The sequence below is a fragment of the Leuresthes tenuis genome, unplaced genomic scaffold (genome assembly GCF_036924035.1).
Source record: "Leuresthes tenuis unplaced genomic scaffold, fLeuTen1.0.hap1 SCAF_38, whole genome shotgun sequence".
NCBI classification, from domain to species: Eukaryota; Metazoa; Chordata; class Actinopteri; order Atheriniformes; family Atherinopsidae; genus Leuresthes; species Leuresthes tenuis.
The window spans coordinates 517,245-529,293 of record NW_027325392.1 but is presented as its reverse complement, the minus strand read 5'-3'; the positions used below and the strand labels follow the sequence as shown (position 1 = coordinate 529,293).

The 12,049-nt window shown below is 41.6% G+C and overlaps 4 non-coding genes across 4 annotated transcripts; all 4 read left to right on the top strand.

Annotated features, from left to right (window-relative positions):
* Positions 1-82: 82 nt before the first annotated feature.
* Positions 83-196, top strand: LOC140285375 (U5 spliceosomal RNA). Its single transcript, XR_011910440.1, has one exon. It is a non-coding gene; the product is annotated as a U5 spliceosomal RNA (small nuclear RNA).
* A 308-nt stretch (positions 197-504) lies between these two features.
* On the top strand, positions 505-695 carry LOC140285368 (U2 spliceosomal RNA). The gene has a single exon (XR_011910434.1). It is a non-coding gene; the product is annotated as a U2 spliceosomal RNA (small nuclear RNA).
* Positions 696-1,085: 390 nt separating this feature from the next.
* LOC140285381 (U5 spliceosomal RNA) lies at positions 1,086-1,199 on the top strand. Its single transcript, XR_011910446.1, has one exon. It is a non-coding gene; the product is annotated as a U5 spliceosomal RNA (small nuclear RNA).
* Positions 1,200-1,458: 259 nt separating this feature from the next.
* Positions 1,459-1,649, top strand: LOC140285367 (U2 spliceosomal RNA). The gene has a single exon (XR_011910433.1). It is a non-coding gene; the product is annotated as a U2 spliceosomal RNA (small nuclear RNA).
* The last annotated feature ends 10,400 nt before the right edge of the window (positions 1,650-12,049 follow it).

Sequence of the window (12,049 nt, the reverse complement as noted above, 5' to 3'; positions counted from 1 at the left end):
GTCTCCACCAAGCAAAGCTCACCATGGGGAAGGTGGCTATGCCAACTAGCCTGATGCCCTGCTCCTGCAGTGACGGATAATCGTACTCTGGTTTCTCTTCATAACGTACAAGTCTTTCGCCTTTTACTAAAGACTTCCGTGGAGAGCAGCACTAATGAGTTGTTTCTATTTTTGGCAGGCTTTACCTTTGCGGGTGAAGCCCTTTTTGTCTGTGCAAAAGAAATCTTGTTACTGTGCAGAGTGACTTCTCTGAGTAGAGTCGCCTTACTTGTTGCGACTGTGCCGATGTTCGAAGCTGGAGTGCAAAGTTGTTGCTTGAATGGTGCTTGCTGGAGCGTGCGGGAGTGCAAATTTATACCATTTGAAAGGGCTGAAGAGTGCTCAGTGCAGCGGGTGGGCGGAGGTGCAAAGTGACACTCTGGCCACCTATGGCCATAAAAAGAACACCGCTACAAGTGCGCATTGTGCCAGGAAGGGCCCTCGGACGTGAACCAGTGGACAGTTATCGCTTCTCGGTCTTTTAGCTCAGATCAAGTGTAATATCTGTTCTTATCAGTTTAATTTCTGATATGTCCTCTATACGAGGACTACATATTAAATGGATTTTTAGCAATAGGAGTTGAAAAAGGAGCTTGCTCCGTTCACTCCAAACATCGACCCAGTACTGCAGTGCCGCTGGGAACGGTGCGCTCTTCTCTGCTCTAGTGAAAAAGCAAACAGCGGTGCAGGATGGAAGTTTCTTTTAGTCTGCTGAGAAGAGAGTGTGAATGCGAAGTAGACTTTAACACGGCTCTGGGAGCAAGCCGAGTGCGGGCTAACCGGGAGAATTGCTTGAAAGAAACGCGACACCAAATGAGCGGTCAGAAAAAAGCCTCAATACGGTGTTCCCATGGTGTTTTTGTTGCTGCCTTGTCTTTTGCACAGAGTAAAAGACAAGGCAGCCATCGAATAGGGCCCGATTGTCCCTACTTGGTCAGCCGAGGAGCAAGGGGGGGGAGCAAACGTCTCTACCAAGCAAAGCTCACCATGGGGAAGGTGGCTATGCCAACTAGCCTGATGCCCTGCTCCTGCAGTGACGGATAATCGTACTCTGGTTTCTCTTCATAACGTACAAGTCTTTCGCCTTTTACTAAAGACTTCCGTGGAGAGCAGCACTAGTGAGTTGTTTCTATTTTTGGCAGGCTTTACCTTTGCGGGTGAAGCCCTTTCTGTCTGTGCAAAAGAAATCTTGTTACTGTGCAGAGTGACTTCTCTGAGTAGAGTCGCCTTACTTGTTGCGACTGTGCTGACGTTGTTGCTTGAATGGTGCTTGCTGGAGCGTGCAGGAGTGCAAAGTTATACCATTTAAAAGGGCTGAAGAGTGCTCAGTGCGGAGGTGCAAAGTGACACTAAAAAGAACACCGCTACAAGTGCGCATTGTGCCAGGAAGGGCCCTCGGACGTGAACCAGTGGACAGTTATCGCTTCTCGGCCTTTTGGCTAAGATCAAGTGTGGTATCTGTTCTTATCAGTTTAATATTTGATATGTCCTCTATACGAGGACTACATATTAAATGGATTTTTAGCAATAGGAGTTGAAAAAGGAGCTGGCTCCGTTCACTCCAAGCATCGACCCGGTACTGCAGTGCCGCTGGGAACGGTGCGATCTTCTCTGCTCTTGTGAAAAAGCAAACAGCGGTGCAGGATGGAAGTTTCAGGGTCCTATTCAATGGCTGCAACACCTGAAAGAGATATTGATGCGAGACCTGATGAAAAGCTTTTTCAAAGTCTAAATTTAAGATGACAAGCCGGGTGTTTCTTTCTCTATCGTAATCAATGATGTCTCGAATCAGTACGAGGCTGTCAGTGAGTTGTCTCCCTGAGATTGCACAAGCCTGGTCTGGGTGAATTACCTCCTCTAAAACAGAGGACATCCGTGTCGCTAAAACCTTGCTAAAAAGTTTACAGTCAAAGTTTAAAAGTGTGATGGGCCTCCAATTCTTTAGGTCAGTCTTATCATTTTTTTTATAAAGTAGAGTCACTATTCCCACTCTAAAACTGTCAGGCAGTCGGTCGAGTTTTTCAAAATCTTTAAAAACATCTAAAATGTCTGATGATAAAAGGTCCCAAAAGGTCAGATAGAATTCTGCAGGAAGCCCGTCTAAACCCGGAGCTCGACTTCTCTTAAAACCTGTTAGGCATTTTTTTTAACTCTAAAGCAGTAAAATCCTGTGTCAAGTGTGCATTCTCTTTTACGGTTTTGTCAACTAATTTTAAAATTTCTGCCGATGTTTCCAAGTGCACTGGTTTCTCTTTGTACATGTTACTATAAAAGGTATGTACAGTTTCAATCATCTCTTGTGTGGATTTTGTTCAAAACCCATCTTCTCTTTTTAGATTTTGAATACACTCCTTTTTATTTATAACTTTCTTAAAAAAGTACCGTGTGCATTTTTCACCTTCCTCAATTTCCTGCTCCCTGCTTCTTACAAAAATTCCTTTACTCTTTATTTCTGCTAAAACTGACATTTCCTTTTTGACATCTTTGATTTCTTCATTAAAGTTTATGCCACACTGATTTAGTTTAAAGTAGCGCTGTAAGCGTTTCTGTTGTCCCATCATACATCTATTCTCTTTCCTTTTTTTACGTTTACCTTGCTGTTTAAAAAAAGTCTGGGTCGTTTCCTTCACCATTTCCCACCATTGTGCATGTGTTTCGTAGAGGTCTTGAAGGGTCTGCCACTCTTTATAACATTCCCTGTACTGACTGACTATGATTTCATCCTCCAACAGGGAACAGTTGAGTTTCCACAGACCACGTCCTACCGTCACACCAGAAGGGGGTGAAAGGGTGCAGGAGAGCATAAGGTGGTTTGAAAAGAAAACAGGGGTTAATCTAACATCAGTGGGTGGGCAATCTCTAGTAAAGAAATAATCGATGCGAGAGGCTCTGGTGCCATCATGACTAAACCAGGTGAAGCCCTCCTCTCTGGGATGCATGGTTTTAAAACAGTCAGTAAGCTTAAAATCCCTGCATATGCCCTGAAGTAAAATCGAAGTCTTATCCACTTTAAAATCTCCCCCTGCTCTTTTTCTATCTTTCCTGCTCAAGATACAGTTAAAATCCTGCTACAACTAAAGGTACTTGCCCTAGCATGTAAAGCTGTATATCTTCTAAAAGGTCATACCTGTCATTTTTCCATTGAAACCATAAATATTTAAGAGGTTAAAGTCTTGCCCCATAAAATTCAAGTGTGCTAAAAGTGCCCGTCCGTCTCTCACCACTGTGCTACCTTTCACCAGAACATGCAGATTTTTAATTAGAATGGCCACACCATCATTTTTATTTTGATTTGAACCACTCCATATCGATAAATGGGGCCACATTTCCTCCCATTGTCTATGGTTTTTTAAAAAAGGTAGTCCACATTCTTGTATTAAAAACACATCTGATTTTATGGAGTCTAAGAAGGATAAAATACTCTGGGCTCTTGTCTTTGATTTCACACTTCTCACATTTAGTGTTGAGAAGGTGAGAACCATTAAAAGGATAAAGGAAAGTAGGTATGTCATTTTCGTTTTTCTAAGTTATCAAAACAAATTACACACTCAGGTTATTTCTTGGGAAACTAGCTCTTCCTTCATTTCTTTAGGTAAAAAGTGAGTAGGGTGATCTATCTTTCCTTTTCGGACTCTCGGTGTTACCCGTTTGGGAGTAATTATGGCTGGACATTCACACCCACTTGCAGCCGAACACCACCTCTCCCGCTTTTGATGATGTATGGACCGGCATTCTTACCTTTTCTAACACATTTTCCAGCAATTATGGTCGGACATTCACACCTACTCACAGCCGAACAACTCCGCTACCGCAATTTGATGGTGTATAGTCAGGCATTCTCACCCTTTCTCATCAGCTTTTTGCAAATTATGATCTGACATTCACACCTACTTGCAGTCAAACAGCTCTGCTCCCGCTTTTGATTATGTTTGGTTAGATATTCGAAACTTTTCTTAACTGCTTTTTACAAACTTTGGTTGGACGTTCACACCTTCTTGCAGCCGAGCACCTCCGCTTCTGCTTTTGATAGTGTATATTTGGGCATACAAACCTTTTCTTACCCGCTTTTTACAAACCATGGTCGGGCTTTCACACCATCTCTTAGCTGAACAACTCCGCTCTCTCTTTTGATTGTGTACAGTCGGGTATTTTAACCTTTTCTTATCCGCTTTTTACAAACTATGGTCGGACATTCACACCTTACAGCGGAACACCTCCTCTCCCTCTTTTGATGGTGTATGTTTGGACATTGGAACCTTTTCTTACCCGCCTTTTACAAACTATGGTCGGACATTCAAACCTTCTTGTAGCCGAACACATCCACTCCTGCTTTTGATGATATATGGTTGGGCATTCGCACCTTTTCTTAACCATTTTTCAGTAATTATTGGTGGACATTCAGACCTTGAAGCTGAACCACCTCCGCTCCCTGTTTTGATCATGTATGGTCTGGCAATACTATCTTTTCTTACCCGTTTGTGAGTAATTATGGCTGGACATTCACACCTACTTGCAGCCGAACACCACCTCTCCCTTTTTTGATGATATATGGACCGGCATTCTTATCTTTTCTAACACATTTTCCAGCAATTATGGTCGGACATTCACACCTACTCACAGCCGAACAACTCCGCTACCGCATTTGATGGTGTATAGTCGGGCATTCTCACCCTTTCTCATCAGCTTTTTGCAAATTATGATCTGACATTCACACCTACTTGCAGTCGAACAGCTCTGCTCCCGCTTTTGATTATGTTTGGTTAGATATTCGAAACTTTTCTTAACTGCTTTTTACAAACTTTGGTTGGACGTTCACACCTTCTTGCAGCCGAACACCTCCGCTTCTGCTTTTGATAGTGTATATTAGGGCATACGAACCTTTTCTTACCCGCTTTTTACAAACCATGGTCGGACTTTCACACCATCTCTTAGCTGAACAACTCCGCTCCCTCTTTTGATTGTGTACAGTCGGGTATTTCAACCTTTTCTTACCCGGTTTTTACCAACTATGGTTTGGACATTCACACCTTCTTACAGCGGAACACCTCCACTCCCTCTTTTGATGGTGTATGTTCGGGCATTCGGACCTTGTCTTACCCGCTTTTTACAAACTTTAGTCGAACATTCACACCTTTTTGCAGCTGAACACCACCTCTCCCGCTTTTGATGATGTATGTTCCGGCATTCTTACCTTTTCTAACACATTTTTCAGCAATTATGGTCGGACATTCACGCCTACTCAGAGCCGAACACCTCTGCTCCCGCATTTGATGGTGTATAGTCAGGCATTCTCACCTTTTCTCATCAGCTTTTTGCAAATTATGATCTGACATTCACACCTGCTTTTGATAATGTATGGTTGGGCATTCGCACCTTTTTTTACCCATTTTTCAGGAATTATGGGTGGACATTCACACCTTCTTGCAGCTGAACACCTCCTCTCCCGCTTATGATCATGTGCGGTTTGATATTCGAAAATTTTCATTCCTGTTTTAAAGCAATTATTGATGGACATTCAAACCTTCTTGTAGCCGAAAACATCCACTCCTGCTTTTGATGATGTATGGTTGGGCATTCGGACCCTTTTTTTACCCATTTTTCAGGAATTATGGGTAGACATTCAGAACTTCTTGCAGCCGAAAACCTCCGCTCACTCTTTTGATCATACATTGTCAGGCATTCGCACCTTGTCTTATCCGCTTTTTACAAACTTTAGTCGGACATTCACACCTTCTTGCAGCTGAACCACCTCCACTCCCTGTTTTGATCATGTATGGTCTGGCAATACTACCTTTTCTTACCCGTTTGTGAGTAATTATGGCTGGACATTCACACCTACTTGCAGCCGAACACCACCTTTCTCGCTTTTGATGATGTATGGACCGGCATTCTTACCTTTTCTAACACATTTTTCAGCAATTATGGTCGGAGATTCACACCTACTCACAGCCGAAAAACCGTTCCCGCATTTGATGGTGTATAGTCAGGCATTCATACCTTTTCTTACCCGCTTTTTACAAACCATTTTTCAGTAATTATGGGTGGACATTCACACCTTCTTGCAGCTGAACACCTCCTCTCCCGCTTATGATCATGTGCGGTTTGATATTAGAAAATTTTCTTTCATGTTTTCTAGCAATTATTGATGGACATTCAGACCTTCTTGCAGCTGAACACCTCCGCTCCCTCTTTTGATCATACATTGTCGGGCATTCGCACCTTTTCTTACCCGCTTTTTACAAACCCTGGTCGGACGTTCACACCTTTTAGTAGCCGAATAACTCCGCTCCCGCTATTGATTGTGTACAGTCGGGTATTTTAACCTTTTCTTACCCGCTTTTTACCAACTATGGTCGGACATTCACACCTTCTTACAGCGGAACCCGTCCGCTCCCTCTTTTGATGGTGTATGTTCGGGCATTCAAACCTTTTCTTACCCGCTTTTTACAAACTATGGTCGGATATTCAAACCTTCTTGTAGCCGAACACATCCACTCCTGCTTTTGATGATGTATGGTTGGGCATTCGAACCTACTTGTTGCCCGCTTTTCATTAATTATGGGTGGACATTCACACCTTGTCGCAGCCAAACACCTCCGCTCACTGTTTTGATCATGTATGGTTTGACATTCGCACCTTCTCTCACCCGCTTTCTACTATGGTCGGCCATTCACAGCTTCCTCTACACCATACTTGTATGGTGGGATATTCACACCCACTTGCATCCGAAGACCTCCGCCCCCACTTTTGTTGATATTTAGTCGGTCATTCGCACCTTACCCGCTTTTGGCAAACTATGGCCTTCTTGCAGCCAAACACCTCTGATCTCGCTTTTGATGATGTAAGGTTGGGCATTCAGACGTTGCTTCACCTGCTTTTCACCAAATATAGTCAGACATTCACACCTTCTTGCAGCCGAACACTTCCGCTCCACCTTTTAGTGTTCTATGGGGTATTCACACCTTTTTTTTCACCGCATTTTATAGATTATGGTTGGAAATTCTCACCCACTCTCATCCGAAGATCTCTCCTTCCGCTTTTGTTAATATATAGTCGGGCATTCGAACCTTTTCTTACCCGCTTTTTACAAATTATGGTCGAACAGTCACACCTACTTGCAGCCGAATACTTCCGCTCCACCTTTTAGTGATGTATGGTTGGCATTTGCACCTTTTCTTACCCTCTTTTTATACTGATAGCTGAAGATTAAGTTGTTCTTTCTCAAACTACAAAATTTTTTTAATTTTTGAAATTTGATTTGAAGTGGATAAATAAGGAGGACAAACAGTTTTAAGTCAGGCTGATAGAAGGAATTAATTTTATAGCAAAATCTGTATTTCGTCATATGTCGAGAGATGCTTATTGCTGAAGAAGTTCTTTCTCATTCTACAAAGTACAACGTTGTTTATTGTTGAAACTTGATTAGACATGAATAAATATGAAGGACAAAGCAGTCTTAACTTGGTTTGAGTTAAGGAATTTGTTTTATAGGAGAATCCGAATTCATGCATAACTCGTCAAATAGATAGTTATGTGTCGTTCGTGAGCGATTCGTTCGATATAAACTAATTTTTTATATGACTCGGGAGTAACGAGTTGTCTCAGTGAGTGATTCGTTCATTTTCATGCAGTACCCTTCCTCACCACATGGCAGGCGGCAGCTTCATAAGCTCAGTCAGCAGGACAGGAAACAGTATTGATTCGTTCACGACTCAACTCCTCGGGAGACGGGTCCTCGCACAGGAAACAGTATTGATTCGTTCATGACTCAACTCCTCGGCTGACGGGTCCTTGCACAGGAAACAGTATTGATTCATTTACGACTCAACTCCTTGGGTCTTCGTTCATTTGTCACGTTTCAAATTATACATTTCATTTGACAGGCTGAAGAGCAGTAGGCACAACGGTTCATTCACAAACCGGATCATTAATCTCAAAGACTATTCTACCATCAACAACTTGGAAGCCACAATCGACTCTATAGATGCAGAAAAAGCATTTGATGGAGTGAACTGGAAACTTTTATTCGCAGCATTAAACAAATTCGGGTTTGGGTCACACTTCATCAACTGGATAAGGATATTATATAGCTCCCCAAATGCAAGTGTCAGGACAAATGATCAAACTTCTCCAAGCTTCAGTCTGAAGAGAGGTACAAGACAAGGTTGCCCACTTTCTCCCTCACTTTTTGCTATTTTCATCAAACCTTTAGCAGCTTCTATCAGACAAGATAGAAATATTAAAGGCATCCAATCCCAAAATATTGAGCATAAAATAAGTCTTTATGCTGATGATGTATTACTTTTCCTTCAGAACTCACAGACGTCTCTCACTCACACGATCACACTCATAAATAAATTCTCAGCACTTTCTGACTACTCTATCAACTGGTCTAAGACCAAAGTTCTACCCATTAACTGCAGGGTCCAGAATATACCTGTGATCACTATACAGTCAGGAAATATTAGATATTTAGGCATAAACATTTCCTCCAGGCTCTCAGAGCTAACAAAGCTAAATTATGTGCAATTATTAAAGATAGAGATCTCTCTCGTTGGAAGTCCTCACCTATATCACTTATGGGGAGAGTTACAACCATTAAAATGATGATACTACCAAAAGTTAACTATTTGTTCTCAATGATCCCCATAAAACCATCTGCTACTTGGTTTAAGTCACTAGATTCATGCATCTCCAAATTTCTGTGGAAAAACAAACCACCACGTATTAGTTTAAAAACCCTATAGAAGACCAAGGACAGTGGTGGATTAGATTTACCTCATTTTCAGCACTATTCCTTAGCCAATAGGTTACAATATATATCAAAATGGTTTAAACCTTGTTGTTGTCACAGTTCCCAGAGACGTTGTAATTGTTGAGGATTCTATATTCACCCCGTCACTAGAGGCACCTGTTGCAGATTGATGAAACTGAATCTTCTTCTCTGTTCATTGCTGGCATCATTCCCAGCATCGTAAGTGTTCGTGGCATTGTTAGCCTCTTCTTCTGGATCTTGATATCGAGCATCCTTTTGTATTTCTGGTTTGTCAGTCCTCTCTCTTCGTTCACCGGAGTCTTCGTCTCTTTGTCCTTGAGTTTGGTGATTTTTTTTTCTTTTGATGCCTTGAGACAGTGTGACAGGTGATACCACGTGGGAGATCCTTTAACTTGGACTGCTGTCCCTGTGCTGCGAAATGGCTGTGCTGCTCAAATGGTCTCTCCTTCATCATATACACAGTTATTTATACATCACCTTCCACCATGAAGCGTTGTCCCTTTTTGTTTCTCTCTTTGTTCTTAAAATGCTGTTATGCATGTCTAAACCAATCCATTAAATTAGATCATTTTGGCAGTAAAGCGATCTACAATGTGCTTGGTTGCAAAGCTGCTCATCTGTGGTAAACAGCTCTTCAGAAAGGCATTCTTCAATTGATTTCACTAATTTTATGTAATAATTTTGTGATTTCCTACAAAACTACACTTCTTCTCCCATCTGTCTGAGTATTTAATATTGTCTGGGTCCCGTTAAAACATGTATTTTTCCCATCTAATTCCTTGTTTGCTTTAAAACAACTATTCCCCATTTTCTATCCCTTCAGTAGCCAACCAGTTTGTATGGAGTACACTGGAAAACTTGACTGATCAGTAAAACACTGCTTTTGTTGTCACCGCAAGGCTTCCCCCGTCGGTTGTTTCACTGAGACACTACTGAGTAACTATAACCCAACACAGTTTATACACATAACATTCATATACATACTAACAAACAAACAATTATTTATCGCAATTTTTTCATCTCTGTTTGAACGTACACCCAGGTAAATATTCCTGTAGTCTTCTCATACCGACTATGGACCCATTCATTGTTTAACTTCACTGTTTTGCAAATCCTAATTGAATATTACACATTGACATTGAACTTTACTGGATAAGCAGGTCTTCATTGCATTCAGCAGCCTATATGTGAGCATCTATGTGTAAGCTGTTCTTCTTTGCATTTATCAGCAACAAGCCATTCTTCATTGCACATGCATATGAAAATAGTAAAACAATTCCAATGCGTTAGCGAAACCTTCTATATCAGGAGTGTCCATCATGATGCTGGGAATAGAACCTCTTTCCCAGAATAGTTCAACCTTCATTACTCAACTGAGCATAACTCCGCAATGAGCACATTTCAAAGTATCATTCCTCTACATGTATTCAAAAATCCATGTGTAAATGTTTAATATTTCTTATATTTGTTGAGGTCATTCTGTGTGCATGTGGCCTAAACCCAATCTCTGTGTGGCAATTTTAATTTAAACAAGTTGAACTCTGCCTCTGATCATTTAAAAAAGGTGTGTACCAATGTCAACCTTTCTCAGGTAATTACTGATCCTACTAAACCAAACTTAAGAGATCCTTCAAGGTTGTCCCTGATTGGCTCAATCTTAACAAATCAAAGGTAGAAAATCCGCAGTATCTGAACTTGGTGTTAGTTATCACTGCTCAATAGCTTGTATCAGAATTGCAAAAATGAAAACATTAGGTCCACGGTTGGTATCCAGATCCTGAAACATCTCCATGAGCAGGCTTTTTTTTAACTGATCTGTTGAATAGTTCAGGACACTGTTAAAATCCCAGATGAAGATCTAGCACTTGACCATTTTTGTAAATCTTCTAATTCTATAGTTGATAAACACGCCCCTTTTAAAAAGTATAGAACTTAGAACAGGTCTAGTCCCTGGCTTTCGGCAGAACTGTCTTCTTTACTTTTTTTTTTTTTTCCCCTTGTCCTGTTCAGCATTATGGCAGCAGAATTGTAGTCTGAATACCTTTGATGCCAAACAGATTAGCTTTGCCAAGGGAAGTTTTATAAATGTAAAGCTCCCCTTGATGCCCATTTATTTATTTCTGTTTACAATATATGACATGTAATAGAACTGAACCTGACCGGGGGACAAGGAAAGAAGAAGAGGAAAGAAGAGGAAAGAGAACAAAAATAGAAACAAAAACCAGACAACCAGCTGCTACACCTGTAAAAAACAAAACAGACAACAATCCATGGCCTCTGAGGGGATTCCAGCCTTAGCGCCACCAGGAGCACCTGAAAGCAGACAAGCAGAGAAAAAACAAACACACAAACAAACAAAAACAAGCACAAGAAGCGGCAATCGCATACAACACAGCTGTGGATATAGATGACCTGAGACGACATGATAATACATCAACTGCTTAGCGACCATGCTACTGGACTAATGAATGTGTGTGTGTGTGTGCGAGAACATGCAACACCCATGGCACAGGACCTACATGATAACCGTGCTTAGTTATGAGTGTATAAGCGTACAGGGCCACAATCCACAGCCCCCCCAAGCAATCAGAAGCAGGCAGAGAGGGCCACAAGACCCAGGCCACCAGCAGCCCCCACAGAGCACAGAACCAAGGAAGCCCACCGCAGGGGCAACCACACATTCACCCAGAAGACTGCAGAGGAATCCCCCGGAAAGAGCCCCCATAAGCATAGGGCAGAGGCCCTCCGGGAGCCTTTTCCTTCAGAACTCATAGACGTCTCTCACTCACACGATCACACTCATAAATAAATTCTCAGCACTTTCTGACTACTCTATCAACTGGTCTAAGACCAAAGTTCTGCCCATTAACTGCAGGGTCCAGAATATACCTGTGATCACTTTACAGTCAGGAAATATTAGATATTTAGGCATAAACATTTCCTCCAGGCTCTCAGAGCTAACAAAGCTAAATTATGTGCAATTATTAAAGAGAGTAGAGGACGATCTCTCTCGTTGGAAGTCCTCACCTATATCACTTATGGGGAGAGTTACAACCATTAAAATGATGATACTACCAAAAGTTAACTATTTGTTCTCAATGATCCCCATAAAACCATCTGCTACTTGGTTTAAGTCACTAGATTCATGCATCTCCAAATTTCTGTGGAAAAACAAACCACCACGTATTAGTTTAAAAATCCTATAGAAGACCAAGGACAGTGGTGGATTAGATT